We start from the raw sequence: 27054 nt of genomic DNA, 5'->3' as shown, positions 1-27054 counted from the left end.
GGATGCCCCCTTATTATTTCCCTGTCCGGTACATTACACAGAGCAAGGTAACTCTAAGCCATGGCCAAAATGACCCCTGCATTGATTTGCCCCAGGATTACAGCATGCCAACTCATAAGGTCATTGCTATATGTAAGAGATACACTATGAGAACAAGACAGCCATATGTCCAATGCTCAGTGACATGTTTACGAAGAGATTATTTGTCTGCTAATCCATCTCTTTTGATCAAGCTCTACCTTTAGCATCCTGCTGATTCATCCCTAACAAACAAATCTGCTTAGAACAGGCAGCAAGGCTTAGCCTTAGCGTAAAGCTGAATTATTAAAACAAACAAGACCCAAAATTCAAAGCCAGCCACAATAATGCAATATCAAGTAGACATGTCTTCTGCCAAGTTTACCATACAAGTCAAATACCTCCTCCAGTTACAAGTCATGTCATAAAGCGGCCCTGCTTGTGCACTGGCAGCGATATCAAAGCTGCAATTTCCTGGGTCTGCTCTGCAAGGAACTTTTCAAAGGTCTAAGAACTTGGAGAGACCAATTAACTCCTTCAACGGATGGCCAGACAGTCATTCCTTCACTCATATCCCAGCCCTTGGGCTTCGCTCCGGAGAGGGGATGCTTGGCTCTTTCATTGTAGAGGAGCACGACTTGACTTATTTGTTTTCTAATAACTTTGAAATATTTGCACGAATTTGTCTTATAATAAAAAATTAAATAAAAAAAACAGGACGCATCATAAATCGCAAACGTATTTTTGGCTAAGATGCTGATACAGTGAACTAGATATAAAGACAAAGACAGGAATAAGCAATAATACTTGCTCGGTATATAACAGGGATTTGTAGTTACAGTACAAAAAAGTGTTTTAAGAAAAAAGAACAATGTATGAGAAAACTGAGTGTACTTATTTACGGACTGTCTTGCTATAACGCGGTTTTGTATTGATATTATTCTTTACATTACGATGACGTTTTCATGTACTCCTGTGTAAAATCCAAACAATCCTCTATGGCGTTTACGTGCGATATTATGAAAATAACCAACGCACCCCTGAGATATATCATATACTTATGAGACATTGCCACTTACCTTACTTTAAGATGCGACTGACGTCACTGAAACTGTCCCTGAATTCTCCGACGTACCCCAAAATTCTCTTCAAATCGCAAGTTTGACACAGTCACAGTTTGTACACGTCTTTTTTTTTGTTCAGTCTCTTTAAACTTTACATAAAGCTGCAAAGCGATAGCATTCAAAGACTGCTGGCGTGCCCTGATATCCAATATCCTGACTGGTAAGAGGGCGCAGTAGGTCTTGGCATAGATGCTCTGCAGAAAAGTTGTTGTGCCTCTGCGCTGTGTGTTAGGTATCTGCTCTCTCTCACTCTAATACTGTAGTGCATTGGTGCTGAATGTCAATAGCAGAGCATAGAGCCTCCCCTCCCCTGTGAATAAATCCCATGCACCTAACCCACTAACCAAGAGAGGAGGGTACAGATGCCTGAACCAATCCCTGCCCTTTTCCCTGCTCACTTTCTGAATGGTATGAAGTCCAGCCCACCTTCACTATAAAAACAAAGACAGGGGCACAAGCAGGCACCACAGACTAAGAATGACAAAAGGATGGAGTAGAGGAAAGCAGTAAAACACAAGAGGGAGAGGGGGCTGCCTGTGAGGCTTACAAAGGGTTACCAGGACTAGAATGCTCTGACAGATCGGCTCCTTTCACTTTATAAGATTTGTTTTAGAAAATAACTCTCTCAACTTGCCAAACAAATTTCTGATCTCGCACTCTTTCAGGGACGCATAACAATTGCTCATTTGTTTTCATAATATTTGTTTAGGATGTCTTTTATTATAGTCAGATTTGACGTAGCATTTTGCATTTAGCATATGTAGCAGAGCAGAATCCGTCACGTGTAGCAGCTGGGTTTGTCACTGGGTTCTCTCTCGGTTTTACATAGGAATGCATGACACGAAAGCGTTATCAAGGTGCACGAAAAATTGTGCCTCTCTATGGGGGACATTTATCAATGTTTGCTTATGTATTCCTCTTTTTAGTTATTTTTTTCTTACAATTTTTTTTGCTTATGTGTGACTTATTTATCAACTGCTTTCAGCCTGATAAATTTCTTTCACGTAAGCAATTTTTTATTTTTTACTTTGGTAGTGACTTTTTCTGCTCCATGTCTGAGCTGGAGTAAATTTAGTAGGTTTTTTCATGCCATGTGACATTTTTCGCACTTTCGCAACTTTCGCACTTTATAAATCTCTGACCACTGCAAGTCAAAAATCACTTTTTGCTTTGGTAAGCAAGATTTTTATTATTTGCTTAGGACACTGCACAATCAAAAAGTCGCAGAAAAAAAGAGAGTAGTCGCACTTGCGACTTTTTTTGCGACAATTTTAAGCAAAAAAAATCTACTAAATGCTTTGATAATTGTCCCTATATGTAGTCAGGATCAAGTTAAAGGGGTACTCCGGTGAAAACCTTTTTTCTTTTAAATCAACTGGTGCCAGAAAGTTAAACATATTTGTAAATTACTTCTATTAAAAAAATCTTAATCCTTCCAATACTTATTAGCTGCTGAATGCTACAGAGGAAATTCCTTTCTTTTTGGAACACTGATGACATCACGAGCACAGTGCTCTCTGCTGACATCTCTGTCCATTTTAGCAACCGTGCATAGCAGATGTATGCTAAGGGCAGCATTGATGCTTAGTGGTTAGCACTGCTACCTTGCACCGCTGGGGCCTTGGGTTCAAATCCCACTAAGGACAACAATAAATAAATAAAAACTTATTATTATTATTATTATAAGGTCAGCAGAGAGCACTGTGCTGGTGTTGTCATCAGAGAGCATTCCAAAAAGAAAATAATTTCCTCTGTAGTATTCAGCAGCTAATAAGTACAGGAAGGATTAAGATTTTTTCATAGAAGAAATGTAAAAATCTGTTTAACTTTCCGGAGCCAGTTGATTTAAAAGAAAAAAGGTTTTCACTGGAGTACCCCTTTAAAGCCCTTTCAACATACGCAGCGTGCCGTGGTGATGAACGTGAAACTAGAATGTAAGTAATTCCACCGGTTTGCTTTTCAGGGCAGTGTAGTTTAGGATGGAACATAGGTTGTATTGAAAAAAGAAGCCACTGCAAGCACGGGAAAGGAAAAGAAAACAACGTTGTTTTTTGAATAAATAGTCTTTGCCGTGCAGTTTCCAGACACCGTACCAAACGCGAACCGTCTCAGAAACGTTCTGCCAAGCCAAAGCTGTGGTCGCTGTGCATTTATTAAAATATGCAGGCATGTACAAAATGCCAAAAGAGGAAGTAAAAAAAACAACAAACCCCCCCGAAAATATAGGTTTGATCCAGCGTCTTATCTGGGATCACTAGGAATGTGGCTGCAAAGCACGAGGATGTCTTGTAATAGGCATCTGTTGGCCACTCGTGTTGCGGTTCACAATTGGTGTATAGAGTTATTTTTATCTTTTTATTTTTTTTTTCGTTTTAATAAGACACAAATTACCAAGTTTATTTTTACAGTGTAATTTATTGACTTGGACTAGGAAGGGGGGGACATTTAAACTTGCTGCCATTTTATTTCAAATCATAAACATAAATTTTAAGCCATCCGTAATAGATTGTTTAAGTTTGGCAAATCGGATTATATTATTGTAAAAGCAGATCAAAGATGTATGGCGATACTGTAAAGTCTCCCAGCTTTGGCTTTGCATGTGCTGGATAATGAGAAACAGGTCCCCTACACACCGGCTCCTTAACACTGATCAATCACGGGAAGCCGATGTGGAGCGATTCGAATCAGATGTAAGCACTTACTGCCTAATGGAAATTGCTACCTACTCCTTACACCTTTGCCATTTGTGTACTTAAGGCATGCGTTTCTTAATAGCAATAATAAATGATCCCCGTTTTCACTGCCATGACCCCGGAACGAGAGGAGCTGAAACATTTTCATGCTATAGCTCACTGGTTACGTTGAGACTCATACACAATGTCATGTTGAGGACCTCGAAAAAATGTCCTGGCACTAACCATAGTACAGAAGGACTATGCCTGAGAATAGTGTTTTCCAAAAAGTATGTCTCTAGCTGTAGCAAAACTACAACTCCCAGCATGCCCGGACAGCCTTCGGCTGTCCGGGCATGCTGGGAGTTGTAGTTTTGCAACAGCTGGAAACACGTTATGGATAATAGATACAAAATGAAGATCGTTTTTGTTAGATGATGGTTGCATCCTGTATTACGCCCTGTGGGACCATCCCCTTTTGGCACAGAGAAAATATGATGCAATGCTTACCTAAAGTAGTCTGCTAACCAATTAGAATGCTTACACAATGTGCTACGCCCTACTGAAGGATATATCTTGTGTGTACGCAATACAATAAATCAGAGAACCATTTTTAATCAGTCCTGTGTCAATGTGTTTTTTTCTCCGTGCACGTATATCTAAGTTGCAGCAGTACATCAACCTAGAGTGGTCACTTGGAACGCATCCAAAACACACACTGTTTGGAAAATGCTGCCATAGAAGTTTTTGGGTACTTTCACACGAGCGGACCCACAGCGTATTTTACGCTGCGGATCGGCAGCTGAAGGACCACTGCATGGTGGCTTTACATGTGCCTGCTCAGAGCAGCAATACGCCGCTACGAGCCGACACACCTTGAAAATGGCGAGTTGCAGCGCGCATGGGCAGTATTCTGCTGATCGATGTTGGAGTCCGTGTCCGGCCGCACATGGTGTTCACTTTTGCACTTCAAATAAAGAAAATACTGATCTACTGTACTGGTGAGTGCTGCCATCTTCTTCTCTCACTGATATTGCGCATGTGCAGTATACTCAGACATCGAGGCAGCGGCCGTGATGTGTGTGAGTACACTGCACATGCGCAGCAACTCCCACATTGCTTCAGTGTGTCTGCTCGTAGCAGCATAATGCGGCTCCAACCAGGCACAAGTAAAGCCACCATGCGGTGGATACGCAGTGTAAAATACGCTGTGGGTCCACTCATGTGAACGTACCCTTAGGGTCAGTTCACACGTGTGTATTTTCTGCTGCAGATTTGCTGTAGTAGGTTTTGCTGCCCATTGACTTCAATGGGTAGCAAAATGTGCTACAGCAAATCTACAGCAGAATCTCCTGCAGAAAATATGCACGTGTAAATGGACCCCCAAGGCTATATTCACACAGGCTGAAAATGTGCGGACGAAAAACAGGTGCGGACATTCTGCACATTTGACCACAGGGACCACTCGGAAATGTGCCATCTTATAGGCGGTGATGCATTTCCTTTTGGACCCCGCAGAAAGAATACATTTGACTATGACGCTGGAATCTGAATTTCCGAGCCAGAAACATCGGGCAAAAATTCTGCCGTGTGAACAGTGCAGCAGAATCCCATTGAAATCAATAGGACTCTGCTGTTATGGAATGTACCTGCAGAATATTCATGCGGAATTCTGCACGGACATTCTGCCATGTGAACATGGCCTGAGAAGGGGGCAACCTGGGCAAAATCCAACTCTTCCCTTTTACTAGGTGAAACTCAGATCCAACCTGGTGGAGATTTATCAAATCCCGTGCAGAGGAAAAGTTGCCTAGTTGCCCATAGCAACCAATCAGATCGCTTCTTTCATTTTGCAGAGGCAAATATAAGAAGGGATCTGATTGGTTGCTATGGGCAACTAGGCACTTTTTCCTCTGCCCAAGTTTTGATAGATTTCCCCCACTGTGCCTTTGTTCACAAATAGTTTTTGGGTCATTTTTCAGCCATAAAACAACTGTTGTACAGCTCAAAATGTGTGGGATCACACAAAAAAGGTTGTAAATAAAGCTAAAAATACAGCTAAAAAAGCATGAAATGCTGCGTGTTCATCCACCCAGAGAGTGGAGCAGAAAAAGGTTCCACTCAACTGTATAGGTAGTTGTAGGGTAGAAATTTTCTGGTAGTATTATTTGGATTTGGTATGAAGGTCCAGTAACACCTCTCTAAAAGACCACCCCCTTGTCCAGACCTGATTTCATGTTATGGAATTTCAGTCTACTATACATTGTGCATAGTGGCCATTTTCTTTGAGGACACCATCCCCATAGAAGACCACTATTGGAGCATTTTCTGGTGGTCTTTTAAGAGAAGTTTCACTGTATTTTGTAGAATTTTGTTATGATGTTATTTGTTTACGGAAGGGTAGACTGTAGTCATTATATGAAAGTATTATTTAGTGTTATTTGAGGGTAAAAATGGTAAATATGGAGAGTGGGGGCCACTACTTTGCATGTTTTCACCTGAAATTATATACTGTATCATATCTGAATTTGCTGTAAACAACTGGGAAGCTGCAGTTATGGGGCAGATCAGGGCCGTTGCCAGGATTTTTGTCACCCTAGGCAAAAGACAATTTTGCCCCTTGATCCCGCCCTTTGACACACCCCACCTTACTACTGGGGTGACACACTGTAGCAAACTTCCTCCAAATGGGGCGGATGTATGGAGGCGGGTGCAGTGTCAGGACCTGCTTGTCTGGCCTCGGAGGTGGCACTGCACTCCTCCAGCAGGCTGAAGAATGCAAATTATTATGGTACCGGGGGAGAGGGGTTTGCGACGATGGTGCTGGCTGGGCGGGTGCTTCTGATGAGTGGTGGGTGCTTTGGATGCTGACACGCCACTAACTTTCTTGGAGCGGGCCGAGTGGCATCCCTATAAATAAGGTGCTCTAGGCGGTTGCCTAGTTTGCTTATAGGCAGAACCAGCCCTGGGGCAGATAAAGAGAAATATAGTAGTCAAGACTGAAAAGAAATAAGTAAATGTGTAGAATGTATAGTTTCGAACTAGAACTAGAAAAATATTATAATTTTTTTAATTTTCATAGTATGTGGCATAGAAATCTTTAATATTGAGAGTTCTACTTCTAAATATGAAATTATATGTTTAAATACATAAACCAGGTTTGTGCCCACATAGTGTGATATTGTGACCATTTATCCCCAGTGGTATTTGATGCACCCCCGGTAGAAGGAAGTGTCATCCCTGTGGTCCTCAAGCTTACTCCTGTGGACAGTGCCGCTGTTTGTGTATATGTTTGGGTAAATATATTCATGGCACCTGCGGTTTATCTCATATAGCAGACACTTTAAGCCCATACATTTTGTGTATTGTATATATGCATATGCCCAGGGTGGATGTTTTTATGCATTCCTGTACTGCTCTTTGTTGTCCAGTTTCAGAACCTGGCACTGCCAGTTGCCATTGTCATTTTTGTATTCTTATTTGTGGTCAAGTTACATGTACCGTGAGTGTAGTGTACCACTGGGTGAATGAATAGGCCTGGGGTGTGCCTGGCCAGCCGTGAAGGGTATCCTAAAGAAGAGGGATAACCTTACAGTGACTGTAGAGAAAAAAAGGAAAGAGAGGGTGGGGACGTCTTGCACGCTGCCAACTGCATCTCACTGGATCAGACTCCTCCCACAAAGCAGGTTAACTTAATTACGTTAAGCAATAAATATTAGTTTTTATGTTGTACTTCAAGAAAGATTGTTTTAATTGAATTTTTTTATGCTGCAATGAGTATCTTTGTAGGTGTATGGTGTTTGATGTAGCTAGGTGTGTGCTACAAATTAGAGCTCATCTTAAAAGGGATGTGTCATCAAAAAAGGACCTCTTGTTTAAAAAGTACCTGTCACCAAATAAACTGTTCTAAACTAACTCATGCTATGTTCCTTAACTACTCCTAACACCCCTCCAGCCCTTAAGAAAAATTTCTGAGCTTTAAAAAGCTGTGTATCTTACCTTTCTTCTAGCTCACATTGTGCAATCTCCCATCAGGAGAAAGTGGGCATTTCCCAGCAGGCATGACATCACTGAAGCCCTCCCATGGTAGCAGTGCTGTGTTGAATAGAAGACCTCAGGCTCTGTGCATGTTCAATCTGTGTTGCTATCAGTGAGGCTCTCCTTCAGCCTTCAGTTTGTGCAGCTTTCGGTGAGAATCTGTGGAGCTTTCACTTTCTGTGCAGTTGTCAATCAAGTTCAGTGCAGAGAAGCACTTCCTGAGTTTGGACTCCTGCCAGGCCGGGAGGAGACCAAACTCACTGTATTAATTGTGGCAGGGAACAGAACAGAGCCACCCAGTGGCTGTTTTTTATGTTACATTTTAAACATATTTATGTTCATAATTTTAAAAGCAAGTGAATGGGAAAATGTCTGCTAATTACCCAAGGAACACTATATTAAAAGTTTTATTTGGTGACAGGTACTCTTTAAATCAAGGGTTTTTTTTTATGTTAAACACATTTTTAAAATTGTTAGTGATTGTTTTTTTTTTTTTTTTTTTTTCAAATGTTCTACTTTACTATACTATTTTATGTTCTACTATACTATTACTATATTTTGAAATAATCCTGAAATTCTGAAACAATCCTGAAATTTCCATTCTTACCACTATGCCTAAAACTAAGCTGAGACTTCCTGTTCTGTCTGGAGGCTTCTGGAATAGTGATCTGGACAGCATAACAGGGCAAAGGTTTAAAAGTATTATCAGGAAGTATTACTTTACTGAGAGAGTAGTGGATGCATGGAATAGCCTTCCTGCAGAAGTGGTCGCTGCAAATACAGTGAAGGAGTTTAAACATGCATGGGATAAGCATAAGGCTATCCTTCATATAAGATAGGGCCAGGGACTATTGATAGGAATCAGATTATTGGGCAGACAAGATGGGCCAAATGGTTCTTATCTGCCAACACATTCTATGTTTCTATGTAACAATAAAACGTGACACCAGTTTATGGAAAAGACAATAGCAGCTCAGCCTCCCATCCCCTTAGAATGTCCTCTCCACAGGTCATAAAGCTCACAGAATATGCTTACAAGACATCCCCATTCAAACAGTAGGGTCTAAAGAGGTTTATTGTGTCTATGTCCATGAGGCTTGCTGTTAAGCATATCACTAAAGCGTACCTGCGATGATGGTCCTGGTGGCAGGATGTGTGTTTACATTTTTACAGCTACTTCTAAGCCTGAAACTTGCCACAAGACACATAGACTTGCATGTGGCTTCTGGCAACTACTGATCGCAAAAATTCACGTCCTAAAGGGATTGTCCAAATTATTGAAAAATATTGCCAGCGCCTACAATAGTGATAAACTAAACAAATAACCTACTCTCACATCACGTCCAGTGTCGCCTTTCCAGTCCTCCAAGTCAGCTTTATTTACATGGCTGCAGTGATAGGGTATCTGTATACATCACTACTGTAGACAATCACTGGCCTTAGTGCTATATGGTAGTGGTAGTAACAGCAATATGGGTTGATTGTATCACGACAATATGGGTGGATTGTATCACGACAATATGGGTGGATTGTATCATCGGCACTGAATATGAGGAAGATATAACAGGTAAGTATAGACTATTTATGAATAAATTGTACAACATGCTTAAAAAATAGATAAATTCATAAATTAATTGTGTGCTGTTTTTTTCCTCTGTCAGCAGTTTATACACTTAATCTTTTTTTACTTTTCTAATTGAGTCATGGAAATACCTACCGTAAATGGCAGCGCCATATCTACAAGTTAAAAGCTAAAAAAAAAGTATTTTAAGGGTGTCCAGTCCATTAGACAGTGTATTACTTTGTTTTTCTTTTGCTGCCTTTCCTTGTGTGTGTTTTATAAATTTATAAAGTTTTGGTCAAAAAAGTAGCCATATGTTCCTTTAAAATCTACAGCAAATTATTGGAAACTATTTTCAAACCATAACATGCTCTGCGTTTTATTTTCTTTTTTTTTTTTCTTAAAAAACAATTTTATTTCTTAAAGTTTTTTTCTCAATCGAGTAAAAAATAAGAATTTTGTTACTGGCGTGAGCATAAAATTCTAATTTATGGCCTAGTCCTTTACCGAGCCTAAGGCATCAGCAAGTCTAAATATGGGCTGGTTGTTTGGAAGTGTTTAGAAATGTTTTCATGAATATAAAGGTGCTTAGTCTCTTTAAGAATATGTGGCCACTTGCCCTATTGGTGACAGTCTAACAAACCTCACACACAAAGACGATGACAGATCTCATCCAGACCAGCAAACACAGAGCAACCTGCTTGGGACAGGAAAACACACTTTTCTTGTACTGTAAACATCCCTTCAATAGAATGTTTTTATATTGTTCACCACCATGTCCGCACATGTATGTGTTTTTTTATAGTAAAGTTAGCTATAGGCTCCAAATGATTGTATCTGTAATGAACATACATGATGGTAATCCTTACATCTGTATTATCAAAAATATCATTCTTTAAACATAGATTGCATTGGACATTATTTATTTTATTAGTAGCATCACTACTTGTACCCTTAAGTGCTGACTGTCCAATACATCGCTATGTGGGCAATGCAAATGTACCGCTTCATATTTTAGCACCACTGAGAAAATTTTACATGGCAAAATATTGTCAAAAATATGTGGGAAGTTGGAATCTTGTAATATATATATATATATATATATATATATATATATACTGTATATAGCTCAATAATACCGTTTATGTGTGCCAGAGATGTACCATATATACTCGAGTATAAGCCGACCCAAATATAAGCCGAGGCCCCTATTTTCACCCCAAAAACCCAGGAAAAGTTATTGACTCGACTATAAGCCTAGGGTGGGAAATACATCATCCCCCCTGTCATCATCCAGACCCCCGTCCCCCTCATCATCATCACCCTGTCATCATCCCCCCTTCATCATCACCGCCTGTCATCATCCCCCCTTCATCATTACCCTGTCATCATCCCCCCTTCATCATCATCCCCCTGTCATCATTACCCTGTCATCATCCCACACCACCCCCTTCATCATCACCGCTTTTCAATGTCTGATTTAACAGTGGTCTTCAACCTGTGGACCTCCAGATGTTCCAAAACTACAACTCCCAGCATGCCCGGACAGCCACCGGCTGTCCAGGCATGCTGGGAGTTGTAGTTTTGAAACATTTGGAGGTCCGCAGGTTGAAGACCACTGCCCAGGCCTTCGTCATCATTATCCGGGGGGGAGGGGGTCTGGATGATGACGAAGGCCCGGGCAGTGGTCTTCAACCTGCGGACCTCCAGATGTTTCAAAACTACAACTCCCAGCATGCCCGGACAGCCGATGGCTGTCCGGGCTTGCTGGGAGTTGTAGTTTTGAAACATCTGGAGGTCCGCAGGTTGAAGACCACTGAGGGCGGAGAGTTCACTCGAGTATAAGCCGAGGGGGGTGTTTTCAGCACGAAAAATCGTACTGAAAAACTCGGCTTATACTCGAGTATATACGGTAACTTGAAACTCATGGGCCCTTTTGTAAAATCTGTTCCACCAACCATATGCAGTTTGTAATACTGGGCCTTACCAGGCCTTTAGGCCTTACCAGGTCCCAGCTGCAGTCTCTGTACCACTTATTGTTACTCTTCTGATTTGTGGAAACAAATATGTAGACATAAATACGTAAGACAGGCTATATTAAGCAGACATGCTAAATTTGTGAAACATTTATAAAATGTACTTAGATTTTTTCAAAAATTGTCACATTCTTGACACATTCAGTTGTGGAACAAACCACACTATTACACTTTTCAGGAAGGAGCCGCAGTGGTAATCAGTTGACCGCCATGGGTTCGGCTTCTGGCATCCCCGCGAGGTTAAGTTGCGGCCAGCCAAACATTTTAACTGCTCCCTTTTCTGACTTACAGTGTATGGACATGGGTTGCACCTTAAGGCAGCACATGCCTATACTTATATTTGGATCCCTTCCTGGCTTTGGTTAAAAAAAAAAAAAAAAAAAACATATAGTAACAAGAGTCAAGCAAGAGCCAAGCAAAACTCAGATTAATACTTGAAAGTGTTTATCCTATGAAGCATATGTGCATACACCAAACTTTCAGAAATACTGTTCATATCTCTTTTAGGGAAGGGTCACATGTGCCGTATTTTGCTGCGTGTTTGCTGATGTGTATTTTCCTACCCATTAAAGTAAATTGGTAGAAAAATATGCCGCTGATTTTGCTACGCATTGACTAAAAGGGGAAGGAATATATGGCACGTGTGATTTTCAATATACAGTATGAATCATCTTTCACATCCTGTTTTGCTTTCCTGTATCTCCTCCCTGCCTCCATGTGTCCGTGCTATCACTAGAGGCAGAGAGTGCGTTCGCTCCCTGCCTCTAGCACTGCATAGGAGCATCAGACGGTGGGAGCGAGCGCTCGCTCTATGAAGTCACCTGGCTCATGCAAGTTTGGGACATAAGAGGCACTTGCGCTAAGGATCTCTGTGTCTAAGACCCAGAGGTCCAAGCGCTGATGTAGAGAGAATAGATGTGGCAGTGACGGGCCATTACGAACCCCAGCCACACCTTTTCGACTGTTCCTGACCGGCATAAAAATAGGATTTTTGGGCTGATAAAGTATGGAAAAGCGCAGCTAAAAGTATGTCTGCATTGCAATTGTTTTTAACAGTTAACAATTTCATGGTAGTAGTCGGGGGGGGGGGGAATAAATTGGTGACAGTTGTACTTTAACAGAGGATCACTATGTAGAGTACTAGCTGTGTGGATAAGGATGGAGTAGGTGCCCTACTAAACTCAGCTCAGTAGGTGGAAGTACACATAGCTACACACCGGCCCTGATTTACTATTGTAAACCCAACATATTTTGTTGGGTTGAGTGCCAGAATCAGGTGCATTGCACCAGAAATTCTGTCTGCGCCAGAGATGAAAAACCCAACCAACTCTCCATTTTACTGAGAAAACCCTAAAAAGGGGTGTCACTGGCAGGGAAAGGGGCGTGGTCACAGAAAAGGGGTGTGTCCCCAGCATTTTCACAAAAATCCTACATATTTACTAAGGTTTCCACAGAAAATGTGGTGGATTTGAGCTGAGGAAAACCTGACAGCTCAGATCAGGTGTAAAAAAAAGCAAAGTGTAGGGAAAGGGGAAAATGTAGGGAAACCTTAGTAAATACCGTGAAAAAAAAATTGTAGGGAATTAAAACCCACAAAGAAAACTACACAACACTCTTAGTAAATAAGGGCCAATGTGAACACCAGGTGGCACCATATTGGCCCTGGTTTACTAAGAGTGTTGTGTAGGGTTCTTTGTAGGTTTTAATTCCATACAAATTTTTTTCCACAGTATTTACTAATCTTTCCCTACATTTTGCACTTTCCATACATTTTGCTTTTTTTTTTTTACACATGCTCTGATCTGTCGGGATTTCCTCAGGTCAAATCCATCACATTTTCGGTGGAAACCTTAGTAAATATGTAGTGTTTTTTTGTGAAAATGTCGGGAACACGCCCCTTTTATGTGACCATGCCCCCTTTTTCCCGACAGATACGCCCCTTTTTTGGGTTTTCTCAGTAAAATGGAGAGTTGGTCGGGTTTTTCATTTCTGGCACAGACAGAATTCTGGCGCAATGAGACAGAATGCTGGCGCAAATTCTGGCGCAATGCGCCTGATTCTGGTGCACAACCTGACAACATATGATGGGTTTACAATAGTAAATCAGGGCCATTATGTAATTAAATGTCATAACTATTTACCAAATCTTTTTAAACATAAGTTAGGCTAGGGCTACAGGGTGAAACTGGTCATGTGACATGAAACAATATCTCATTGTGAAATGTCATCTAATGATTGTAAATGGGGCTATGTGGCAACTTGTGACACAAACATGACTGTAACCAAATTTGTTGTGGTTCGCAAGTTGCATATTAATTTACCAGCATAAACACCAATGAAAGTCACGTTCAACTGTGATACTTGCTGTTGTGTAACAGTAAGACAGAGACACTGATATTAATGGTGCGCAACATATTTACAAGTCCTGACAGTGAAACTATACCCTCCATGAGGCCAATAAACTAGACTTGTAATTGTATCCACATATACCGTATTTTTCGCCGTATAAGACGCACTTTTTCTTCCCCAAAACTGGGGGGGAAAAGTCGGTGCGTCTTATACGGCGAATACACCCCTATCGTGACGGTCCCTGCGGCCATCAACGGCCGGGACCCGCGGCTAATACAGGACATCACCGATCACGGTGATGCCCTGTTCTAACCCTTCAAACGCTGCGATCAAAGCTTACCACCGCGTCTGAGGGGGGAGTGACACTAACCCGGCTGTTCGGGACAGCCTGATCTCACCGCGGCGGTCCCGAACAGCCCGACTGAATAGCTGGGTTAGTGCTTACAGGACACTGGGAGGGACCTTACCTGCCTCCTCGGTGTCTTCTCCGTTCAGGGATCCCCTGTATGGCCGGCGCTCTCCTTCCTTGTCATCACGTCGTCGCGTACGTGCGTCGGCATGCGTAACGACTTGATGAAGGCGACAGAGAGCGAGGATACCCGGCCGGCAGCAGAGACGTTCCGGAGCGACGGCGACAGCGTTGGAGCGACATCCAGGGCAGCGGTGACGGGTCCGGAGCGGCGGGGACACGTGAGTATTACCTCCTATACAGTGGTCTTCAATCTGGGGACCTCCAGATGTTGTAAAACTACTACTCCCAGCATGCCCGGACAGCCAACGGCTGTCCGGGCATGCTGGGAGTTGTAGTTTTGCAACATCTGGAGGTCCACAGGTTAAAGACCACTATTGGGTTCAAAATCTTTAATTTTTTAGATTTTGCACCTATAAATTGGGTGCGTCTTATACGCCGGTGCGTCCTATAGGGTGAAAAATACGGTATTGTACTGGAATGTGCACATTTCTGAGCAATAATGGCATGCACTGGAAGAAGCTGAGCCCAGCGTTCATGTCAGCTCTACAAACAATATCACAAGTTACAAAATGATGACAAAATGATTGTTCAGCTGAGACACACCGCAACACAACAGCAGGCAGTCGGGGTCACAGCTAGGAACAGTAGTGGACAGGCTTCCCCTCTGTTAACTCTTGTAGAGCCAGTAAAGATAGAAGTGCAAATGTGATTTTGCATTGTGAGTTAAATGTGTGCACCAGCCCTATTAATTAATTAATTAATAATTAATTAATTTATTTATTTATTTTAACTAGAATACTAATGAACTAATTGGGACCATAATGAACTGTAGGATTGACAATCCTGGGTCCCAGTAGGGAAATGTCTTCTTTTTGATGTTCATAAAACATGACTATGAAGCTTCAGCTTAGCACCTAATGCTCCATAATGCTGCACGTGTGTTTTTTTTTAGTAGATCATCCCATTTAAATACACCCATAAAACACGTGGAATATTTTACTACCCAAGAAAGTATACAAACTACAGTGTACCATTACAGAGTATGAAAAGTTAGCTTACTTATTGACATCTGGAGGCAAGAACTGGGATATCATTTTTTTCTGAAATGTCTTCATTTCTACTGGGCAACAGTTTTTGACTCAAGGTATAGACATGATGGATTTCATAGTCCACACCAACTATTTCATCTCACATTACTTAAAAGGTTTATCCAGGAAACATCTTTCATATATATATATATATATATATATATATATATATATATTTATTTATATAAGTTAAACAGGTTTGTAAATTACTTCTATTAAAAAATCTTAATCCTTTCAGTTCTTATGAGCTGCTGAAGTTGAGTTGTTCTTTTCTGTCTAAGTGCTCTCTAATGACGCGTGTCTTGGGAACTGTCCAGAGTAGAAGCAAAACCCCATAGCAAAGCCATTCTACTCTGTGCAGTTCCCGAGACAAGCAGAGATGTCAGCAGAGAGCACTGTTGCCAGACAGAAAAGAACAACTCAACTTCAGTAGCTGATAATTATTTGAAGATTAAGATTTTTTAATCTAAGTATTTAACAAATCTGTTTAACTTTCTGGAACCAGTTGATATAAAAAAAAATCCTGGAATACTCCTTTAAGATTTAAGAGGACAGAAATATGACAAGCAGGTTCTGTCTTACTTAAAGGGGACCTGTGGCCAACCTCCAAAAAATGGATAGGGGATAAGTTATACAGTAGATCGTGTGGGGGGGGGGGTCTGACTGCTGGGAATCTCAGTAACAGAAGGGCATGTCAAGATACTGTAAAAGGTGTGCGATCAGGGGACCCTCAGCTGTTTAATGACAGTAACATCTTATATTTGGGGGGATTGGCCATAGGGCCTCTTTAAATAGGACCTTTCTTTATTTCTGCTGCAGGCACAGGGGCGGACATATCGCCTGTGCAGCCGGTTCAGCTGCACAGGGGCCCAGCGTGGGAGGGGGCCCGGCCCGCCCTCACACGCTGGGCCGGTCCTACCATCGGACCCAGTGCACAGGGCCGCCATCAGGGGGTAAACCCATACACTTGTATGGGGCCCGGAGCTTCAGGGAGGCCCGGACGTCCCTGTACTTTTTTTTTTCCGGCTAGTCAGTGAGTGACTGCGACTGTCACTCACTGACTCCTGGCTGGGTAACCGTCAGAACTATGACCGGGCCTCATAGTCTGGGGGGCCCGCAGGACTATGAGGCCCGCTCTTTCTAGGGCGCGGGCCCCTTAAGAACTACGGCAGGGCCGGACAGGCCAGGGGCTGATGGGAGTCGACGTGCCCCGCGCAGGCACGCACGTCTACTCCAGTCACCTGACCTGTCCCGGCGCGATCTCCAGTCCAGCAGCCTCCCGACGGATCCTCCCCGTGCAGTGACACTCTGACAGGAGCAGCAGCTGCACCGAACCCCGGCAGAGTAAGTGAACGGGGTGTGTGTGTGTGGGGGGGGGGGGGGGGGTTGGATGGGGGCTATGTTGTTTGCAGACTACAATGGTGATGAGAGGTGCAGGGGAACTGGTGCTTGGGGTGTTATAGGGGTGATGAGAGGGGGGGGGGTTATGGGGGTAATGAGAGGTGCAGGGGGTGTTATGGGGGGATGAGAGGTGCAGGGGGTGTTATGAGGGGATGAAAGGTGCATGGGGAGGTTATGGGGGTGATGAGAGGTGCAGGGGGTTATGGGGGTAATGAGAGGTGCAGGGGGTGTTATGGGGGTAATGAGAGGTGCAGGGGGGTGTTATGGGGGGGATGAGAGGTGCAGGGGGTGTTATGGGGGGGATGAAAGGTGCATTGGGAGGTTATGGGGGTGATGAGAGGTGCAGGGGGGTTATGGGGGTGATGAGAGATGCAGGGGGGGTTATGGGGGTGATGAGAGGTGCAGGGGGTGTTATGGGAGTGATGAGAGATGCAGGGGGTGTTATGGGGGTGATGAGGGGGGGGGTGTTATGGGGTGATGAGAGGTGCAGGGGGGGTTATGGGGGTGATAAGAGGTGCAGGAGGGTGTTATGGGGGTGAAGAGAGGTGCAGGGGGTTGTTATGGGGGTGGTGAGATATCCAGGGGGCATTATAATAGTGATGAGGAGAGGTGCGGGGGTTATAATAGTGATGAGGAGAGGTGCGGGGGTTATAGTAGTGATGAGGAGAGGTGCGGGGGTTATAGTAGTGATGAGGAGAGGTGTGTGGGGGGGTTATAGTAGTGATGAGGAGAGGTGCGGGGGTTATAGTAGTGATGAGGAGAGGTGTGGGGGGGGGGGTTATAGTAGTGATGAGAGGTGCCTGGGGGGGGTTATAGTAGTGATGAGGAGAGGTGTGGGGGGTTATAGTAATGATGAGGAGAGGTGCGGGGGTGGTTATAGTAGTGTTGAGGAGAGGTTTGGCAGGGGTTATGGGGGTGATGAGGAATGATGAGGACACAGAGGATAAGAGGTATTATATTTAGTGGGTATAGTGTGTGGCAGGATTATATTTAGTGGGTACAGTGTATAGCAGTATTATATTCAGGGTACAGTGTGTGGCAGGATTATATTTAGTGGGTACAGTGTATAGCAGTATTATACTCAGGTTACAGTGTATAGCATTATTATATTCAGGGTACGGTGTGTGGCAGGATTATATTTAGTGGGCACAGTGTGTAGCAGTATTATATTCAGGGTACAGTGTATAGTATTATTATATTCAGGGTACAGTGTATAGCAGTATTATATTCAGGGTACAGTGTGTGGCAGTATTATATTTAGTGGGTACAATGTGTGGCAGTATTATATTCGGAGTACAGTGTGTGGCAGTATTATATTCAGGTTACAGTGTGTAGCAGGATTATATTTAGTGGATACAGTGTATAGCAGTATTATATTTAGTGGGTACAGTGTACAGCAGTATTGTATTCAGGTTACAGTGTCTGGCAATATTATATTTAGGGTACAGTGTGGGGCAGTATTTTATTTAGGGTACAGTGTGTGACAGTATTTTATTTAGGGTACTGTGTGGGGCAGTATTATATTTAGTGGGTACAGTGAATAGCGGTATTATATTTAGTGGGTACAGTGTGGGGCAGTATTTTATTTAGGTTACACTTTCTGGCAAGGTTATAATGATTACTGTCTTCATGCAGAGGATGAGGATCTGCTGACAGTGAGGAGCCAATGATGTCTGCATGTCAGACTCTGCAGAGAAGATGGAGCTGGGGGAAGACCTGGTCTCTGGACGAGATGAAGAAGAAAAGAAGACGTCACTCAGGTCACTGACATCATTGTGTGTTCTTATGACTGTCCCATCAGAGCTGTAGTCACTTGTAAGTTCTGCAGTGATGATGGGTAAAACTGTGTCCAATCTGTGTCTCTTCAGCTGTTACAAAACTACAACTCCCATTGCCTGAGGCTCTCCAGACATGATGGGAGTTTTAGCTTTCCAACAGCTGGAGAACCACTTCAACCGAGGTGATCGGTGGGGGTCTCAGGCCTTGAGTTGTGTAAGGGGCCCCGAAATTTCTGATGGCAGCCCTGCCAGTGCACATATGACAGGGAAACCAGTCTTGCCCAGTCACTAAACTGCTACTTACATCTGCCCATGGGGACTTCCTGGCTGAGGTGCGTGCAGTGAGTGACGTCATCGCAAGCACCTGGACGCTGACGTCCAGCGCAGAGCGTGCGATGATGTCACTTATAGCGCGCACCTCTGCCAGGAAGTCCCCATGGGCAAATGTAAGTAGTGCAGGCCAGGTAAGAGTGTGTGGGTGAGTGAGAGTGTGTGTGTGTGTTTGTTTGTTGGGGTTATGCTACGCTACCTTATGTGGGGAATCTATGTTACCTAATGTGGGGAATATATGCTATGCTACCTAATGTGGGGAATCTATGCTACCTAATGTGGGGAATATATGCTATGCTACCTAATGTGGGGAATCTATGCTACCTAATGTGGGGAATATATGCTATGCTACCTAATGTGGGGAATCTTTGCTACACTACCTAATGTGGGGAATATATGCTACGCTACCTAATGTGGGGAATCTATGCCATGCTACCTAATGTGGGGAATATATGCTATGCTACGCTACCTAATGTGGGGCTACGCTACCTAATGTAGGGAATCTATGCTACGCTACCTAATGTGGGGAATATATGCTGCGCTACCTAATGTGGGGAATATATGCTACGCTACCTAATGTGGGGAAATTATGCTATGTTACCTAATGTGGGGAAACTATGCAATGCTACCTAATGTGGGGAATATATGCTACCTAATGTGGGGAATCTATGCTACCTAATGTGGGGGAACTGCTGCCTATCTAATGCAGATTAATGTGAGTTGCAGTGCAATTTTATGGCATATTACTTTTTTTTTGGGGGGGGGGGGGGGGCCCAGGCACATTCTTTGCACAGGGGCCCTCTGTTGTCTGTGTCCGCCCCTGTGCAGGCAGATTGATAAATCTGGGCCAATATGTTAGGCACTTCACTCCTCAAAATATAGACCAGTGGTCTCCAAATGTGGGCCTCCAGCTGTTGCATAAATTTAACTCCCAGCATGCCAACAGCTGCCTGAGTATGCTCGGAGTTGTCCTTTTGCAACAGCTGGAAATCCACAGTTTAGAGACCACTGATATGGGCTATGCACCCTCCTCCCTTCCCCAGCCATAAGCCTTTGAACACCTAACAATTCTAGCACAGTCTAATAAAAAGCACAGTGATAGTACCCCCAAACTAGTTTGAAGCACAAATTAGAGTTTCCACATTAAAGTAGCAGGCAGAATGTCTTCTGTAAAGTGCAAACAGTGCCTTTTCTCTTTTTCCAGGTGGCCATGTCACCGTCGACACCGATGCAAAACTGACAGCAGGGTCCGGCGGCCTACACAGCCTATCTACACATTCAAACACAAGCTGCAGGGCAGATAGTAGGGACAACTGTTTATATCACTGAACCCCCAATAAACCTACTGTCATTCAGGTAAAAGGTCGACTCCTCTTGGACTTTGGGATTTCTCCTGGATATTCTTCAAGAGTAAGCATGCATGGAATAAGGGAAGATTATAGTTTAAATGGGCACTGCCAGATTCAAAAAGTGTTTATATGTTGTACATCTTGGTACCACATTAAAATGTTAAATATACTTCATAAGACAATATTATTTCCTTTTTATAGAAATCATTGCTTATAAAAAAAACACCCCATACCATCCAGAACATAATCCTGTCTAGCTGTAGCATCATCTTTCTCCCAGCTGAAGTACAGGCAGGGACAAAGTCCAGTAAGTGAAGGCAGTACTAGCACTCATCTGTGCTCACTCCAGTTCTATCAGACTAAAACATGCAAAAAAAAGGGAGCAGGGGGTTGCAGAGCAGCCTGCAGTGATTGGATAAAGAGACAAAGCACAGCACAGCAGACAAAGGGAGGAAGATGAATCCCTTCCAAAGCACAGAATGGCAAACTAAGTGAGCAAGGGAAAAGGGTATTTGTGAGAGAATATAGGTGCTAGACACATACAAATTATATGCACATTATCAGGATCAGGTACAGAGTAACATATAACTTTTAAATGAACATACCATTACTCAAATTGCTAGGTCGCTGTATGATACATTCACAGATGGGCGGACCATCAACACTTTTAAACTATGTTTAGCAATTCAATTTAAAGGGGTACTCCAGTGGAAAACTTTATTTTTTTTTTAAATCAACTGGTGCCAGAAAGTTAAATAGATTTGTAAATTACTTCTGTTACAAAATCTTAATCCTTTCGGTAGTTATAAGCTGCTGAATACTACAGAGGAAATTCTTTTCTTTTTGAAACACAGTGACCTCTGCTGACATCACGAGCACAGTGCTCTCTGCTGACATCTCTGTCCATTATAGGAACTGACCAGAGCAGCATATGTTTGCTATGGGTATTTTCTTAAAATGGACAGAGATGTCAGCAGAGAGCACTGTGCACGTGATGTCAGCAGAGAGCTCTGTGTTCCAAAAAGAAAATAATTTCCTCTGTAGTATTCAGCAGCTAATAAGTACTGGAAGGATTAAGATTGATTTTTTTAATAGAAGTAATTTACAAATCTGTTTAACTTTCTGGCACCAGTTAATTCAAAACCCCTTTAAGTGACTCTGGCGGTGGCACGCTATGGTATACATTGGCATTCTGTTTCCCACAAATTTTTTTTCGAATTAAGTGTGAACGTACCCTAATCCTGACCTCTAGAGCTGATGAATTTATTTCGAAGTCTAGAGTACATTTTATTTTTGTAGGTCCACATAGGATCTCACTTGGTTTGAGCTGAAAGAATGCCGTATACCACCCATGTTGAAGACCGAGTTCAGCTCGACTCCTGCGGTTAATAAACATGCCTGCGACTCCTTAAGTGAATAAACTCCATATCTGTTTGATGTCTCTGATGAGAGCTGAGCTTCCACAAACACCTGGTCACGTCACCCTCGGAGCGGCAAGTACAGACAGCGCGGAGTGACGGAGAGCGCACAGAGGCCGGCAGCGCCTGCACAGCAGACACCAGCACCTCATCTACAGTTCTCCTTTTCAGAGGCATTAACTTATCCCCCAGGCACCATTCTGTCTTCATTGCAGCAGTTGAACTCATTTCCTTTTCTATCATTTATGACAGTGTTTTCCAAACAGTGTGCCTCCAGCTGTTGCAAAACTACAACTCCCAGCATGCCCGGACAGCCAACGGCTGTCCGGGCATGCTGGGAGTTGTAGTTTTGCAACAGCTGGAGACACACTGTTTGGAAAACGCCAATTTAGAAAAGGAGCACACCCTTTTTACCATAAAAATGACACGTTACATCTTGGTGTATAAAAGTTGTCTGTCCTACTGTTTGATACAAGGATCACCCATGGTATTACATTGTATACTGTACTGTGAAGTGATTGCTTTTAGATTTAAGGCTGTAGCGGCATCTAGTGGCAAAAATGGTGAATTGCAGCTACATGATTTTTTTTAAAACAGAGAAATGGAACTATGGGGTGCACAGAGCCCACCACAGGAGTGTTTTATATGCCACATTTCCTTATTTTCCATGCTGCCATAAGGTTAAAGACTTTGGAAGAAATTTAGCGCAGCATCTTGGAAAACCACACACTTGCGCAGCAGGTTTCAGATGTTTCGCAAAGATCTCCACTGATGATACATTTCCACATTATCCTTATGATCTTCATCATACAATGGGAAAATTATTTGAGCCTTTTTCTCTTCACTTTTCAAGTTGGCGCTTGTTCCCTTTGCAGGGAAAAAATGCCCAGTTGTCCATAGCAGCCAATCAGATTGCTTCTTTTATTTTTAAAAGAGCCCTTAAAAATAGGCCTTAAAAAAATAAATGAAGCGATTGGTTGCTTTTCCTCTGCACAGGTTTTTATAATCCTCACTCAATGTGTGTATGCATGAATGCATGTTCCAGTATCACTTCCAAATGGCGGAATGGAGATATTTGGATAATACTTGCTACATATGTTACTTGTATGTCAGCTAAAAATATATCAGACTTAAATTAACCCTATCCTACCCCCATTTGTGGTGATCTTGTCTAAAGTGCTATTCAAGTCTATGGGACTTTTGTACTCTACAACTTCTGCTCTGCATCTCCTGGGGAGTGTGTTGGTCCACCTCACAAGCCACACCCTCCCTAAACCACACCCCCACTCAAGCCACACCCCTCCCACAAGCCACATCCCTTCTATTTTTGGCCCTTTTTTTGTTTTAGCTCAAGGCTGAAACAAATATATCACAGGACCTTCAACAACAATCTCGTTATCACAGTACAGCCCCACCTTACCCTGCAAAGTCTGCATCAATGGGGGAATGCGTCAGTCCGGCTTGCAAGCCATGCCCCCCTCACACAAGCCACACCTTTCAAATTCACGTCCCCTTCTATTTTCTGCCTACAATCTCTTTATCACTGCTCGAACTGTGAGGATGGGAAAGGAGGATAGGATTTGAGGTCAGGATATGGGGATGGGATTTGAGGTCAGGATAACTGTGGAACAGGTAATGTCACTTTATTGTGAAGTTCATTTATCAGTTTGGAAACTGCTAGATTTTAGGATCTCCTTAAATATAGATAGTGACATTAAAACACACACACACATATATATATATATATATATATATATATATACAGTGACCCCCCCCCCCCGACCTACGATGGCCCCGACATACGGTCATTTCAACATACAATGCTTTTGTATGTCGGGGCCATCACATAAACGGCTATCCGGAAGCGCTGACTGCTTCAGCTGCCACCGGATAGCCGTTTACGGTGCCCCGTTTGGTCCGCTGACGATCACTTACCTGTCCTCGGGGCTCCTACGCATCCTCTTCGGGATCCCTTGCATAGTCGGCGCTCTCCATCGTCGTCATCACTTCGCTGCGCATGCTGTCCCGTCATCTAATAGGAGCGGCGTGCATAGCGACGTGATGGCGGCGCCGGAGAGCGAGGATGTCGGGGAAGCAGAGGCCTTGCCGGAGCGTCGGGGACACCTCGGGGACGCGGCAACAGCAATGGAGGGCGACATCCAGGGCAGCGGTGACGAGCGGTGACGGTCCGGAGCGGCGGGGACATGTGAGTATAACCTCCAATACCAGTGGTCTTCAACCTGCGGACCTCCAGATGTTGCAAAATTTGAACTCCCAGCATGCCCGGACAGCCGTTCGCAGTCTGGAGGTTCGCAGGTTGTAGACCACTGTCCTATACTTTACATTGCACGGATCCCTCAACATACGATGGTTTCAACAAACGATGGTCCATTTGGAATGGATTACCATCGTATGTTGAGGGACCACAGTATATACATATATATATATATATATATATATATATATATATATACATACAGTATATAGCTAAAAGGGGTAAGTATTTTGATGTAGGCCATATTCACATATTATAAATGGCCACATTTTGTTTGCGGCCCTTTGTTTACGCAGTTTTTTTAGGCTATTACAAAATGTAAAAAATTGACAAAAGAAAAACAATCTGCAACAATCTACAGTGAACAAAGCCTTAAATAATAACACAATGAATTACCTTTAACATTTCTCATAAGATATTGTATGTTTAAATATTTAGTTAAAACTAATAGGAGTTCTGCAGCACACATTACATCATATTTCTATGCCAATGTGAATCATTGAACCAATCAGAAATGATAACAGCACAAATAAGATTAAGAAGAAAAATCTTTCAGAAATGATATTGGGAATAAGCGCTGACGTGAAATAAGATATGTTTATAGTTTGTTTTATCTGTTTTCGGGCTGCCAAAAAATGATGTATGGACTGGAGAGCCATGCCATAGGTGACACCCCAGACCACACAGGACCTCTCTATAAAGTCTACACTAATACAGAACCCTCCCTTACAGTTTACAATAGCAGAGGAAGTTCATCAATCTGGAACATAGATGACAATGTTGTCATGCATCACCATGTCTCCATCTCCGGCAACACAAAACTGCAGCCCTCGCCTGTCATGTTTGCTGAGAAAATATGGAGCATATGTATGGACATTGGGGGGTATGTATCAATGGTGTTGCAATGTGTGATTTTATGTATGTTTTTTTTTGTGTCAAATGGAGCGTAGTTGCGCCAAAATTATCATTTGTCGCACGCAAGTTTGTAATTTTGGCACAAGTGCAGCCCCACAAAAGGCGGAGACTCCTGCTCCAGAATGCCAGGCAAAAATTTCTGACTGTGTGGCAGCAGTTGAAAAGTGTTGAATCTGACCTTTGAATTTTGCCAGGTTCATAAAGGTAAATCTTACACAGCGTATTTTTCGCCCTATAGGACGCACCGGCATATAAGACGCACCCAATTTTAAAGGTGCAAAATCTAGAAAAAAAAGATTCTGCACCCAACAGTGATCTTCAACCTGCGGACCTCCAGATGTTGCAAAACTACAACTCCCAGCATGCCCGGACAGCCGTTGGCTGTCCGGGCATGCTGGGAGTTGTAGTTTTGCAACATCTGGAGGTCCGCAGGTTGAAGACCACTGGATAGGAGGTAGTACTCACGTGTCCCCGCCGCTCCGGACCCGTCACCGCTGCCCTGGATGTCGCTCCATCACTGCTGCCGCGTCCCCGGGGTGTCCCCGACGCTCCGGACGTCTTCTTCCGTGGGATTCACACTCTCCGTCATCAGGTCGCCGTCATCACGTCGCTACGCACACCGATCCTATTGGATGATGTGATGGCGTCGAAGGAGAGCGCCGCCATGCAGGGGATCCCTGCACGGAGCAGACACCGAGGAGGCAGGTAAGGTCCCTCCCGGTGTCCTGTAAGCTGTTCAGGACGCCGCGATTTCACCGCGGCGGTCCCGAACAGCCCGACTTTCGCCCGACTTTCGCTGAAGGGTTAATACAGGTCATCACCGGTGATGTCTTGTATTAGCCGCAGGATCCGGCCATGCGTCTTATACAATGACATTGTATACAATGACATTGGCTATCCCTCAACACTGATGTTAAAATTGAGACATTCGCCAGTGTATCCTTATATGAAGGACACACCAGAGCCCGCACACCAACGCCAAGGTTTCTCAAGATGGTGCGAGACCTACGCTAATCCTACCTGTGCTTGATAAGCAAAACAGGGGCCAGTGGGCAATTACGGCAGCATTCGGTCGACTCACAACTTCCTCCCAGATACCCTCCAGCGTGACTGAGCACACATGCAATGGGAGGAGGGAGGCAAGCTGCAAGCCCCACCTGAGTTGGCTAATATGGGTGCCTGGCCTCACAGGTGCTACCTTAATGCTGCCTTTTAACATCAGTGTTGAGGGATAGCCAATGTCATTGTATACATCTACCACAGTAGTGCACCCATATTCCTGTATTGTATTCTAATTGTTACACATCCACACCGTTTATCTGGTGTAGGATTCTATTGTGGCACTTGTAGTCCGCTGCAGGCATCCTCCATTGTATGCATTTTTATGCTGGGGATCGCCCTTAGCAACGGACTACAAGGGCGAGATCTGCTCCCCCAGTATAAATGCGCGACCGCATTTGGGGTTTGAGCACCTCCAGCCATTTGAGACCATGTTTTTTGTTGTTTGGGCACCCTGTGTAGATAAACTAAGGGCGGAAGTCCACCCCCAGCAGGCATCAGTGACGTGGTGCCTGCTGGGGAAGTCTGCCTGGTAGTAAGCACACTACCAGGCAGAAAAAAAGTTATTTTTAATATAGTAAAAATTTTAATTAAAAGCAGGGAAGGGGTTAGGGATAGATTGGCAATAGGCAGGGACAGAAAAAAAAATAGGATGTTGGGAGCTACCCTTTAACGTGCATGATTGCAACCAAAATTGGGCCAAAACAAAAAGATGCAATTAACTAATTTTACACCAAGGCATGATTTCAGCTGAAATCACGACTTACACGGTCAAATCAGTGATAATGTTCTAAACCATTTGGAACTGATTGTCGCAAAAAAGTAACATATAAAGAAAATTGCGACAAATCACAGTCAAAAAAAACTGTGTCAAATCCTTCATACAAACCCCCCATTATTCTATAAGTAGAATACAATGATAAATATGACATGTTCATTTGCATTTCCACAACTCATAACTCAGTTTCTCTGCTCTATCTGTGATGTGTCAGGTTTGTGTATAAGACAAGTTTAGGCAGCCGTGGAGGAAATACGTTGAGGTTTAGTTTAACCATAGCTTTCTTATGAACACTGAGATGATGTTAGGGTAGCAAAAATTGTGCACATAAAGTCCTGGTCCTGCATATGACCATTGTTCTATGCCTTCTTGCAATATACAATATCTCAAAAC

The 27054-nt window shown here is 43.3% G+C and overlaps 1 protein-coding gene across 3 annotated transcripts in view; it reads right to left on the bottom strand.

Annotated features, from left to right (window-relative positions):
* Window positions 1-27054, bottom strand: part of NDNF (neuron derived neurotrophic factor) — a 72050-nt gene that overhangs the window by 32455 nt on the left and 12541 nt on the right. Inside the window, exon 1 of one of the 3 annotated variants that reach the window (XM_056564193.1) lies at window positions 1103-1446. The exons of 1 other annotated variant lie outside the window; for it this stretch is intronic. The gene's annotated coding sequence lies outside the window, so the exon portion shown is untranslated. Of the gene's footprint in view, window positions 1-1097; window positions 1447-27054 lie in introns of those variants that run through there. One more of the 3 variants, XM_056564186.1, reaches the window with a different exon arrangement.

This window comes from Hyla sarda, chromosome 1, assembly GCF_029499605.1.
Source record: "Hyla sarda isolate aHylSar1 chromosome 1, aHylSar1.hap1, whole genome shotgun sequence".
NCBI lineage: Eukaryota > Metazoa > Chordata > Amphibia > Anura > Hylidae > Hyla > Hyla sarda.
The sequence above is the reverse complement of the archived record's forward strand: the minus strand, read 5'-3'. Positions and strand labels throughout refer to the sequence as shown.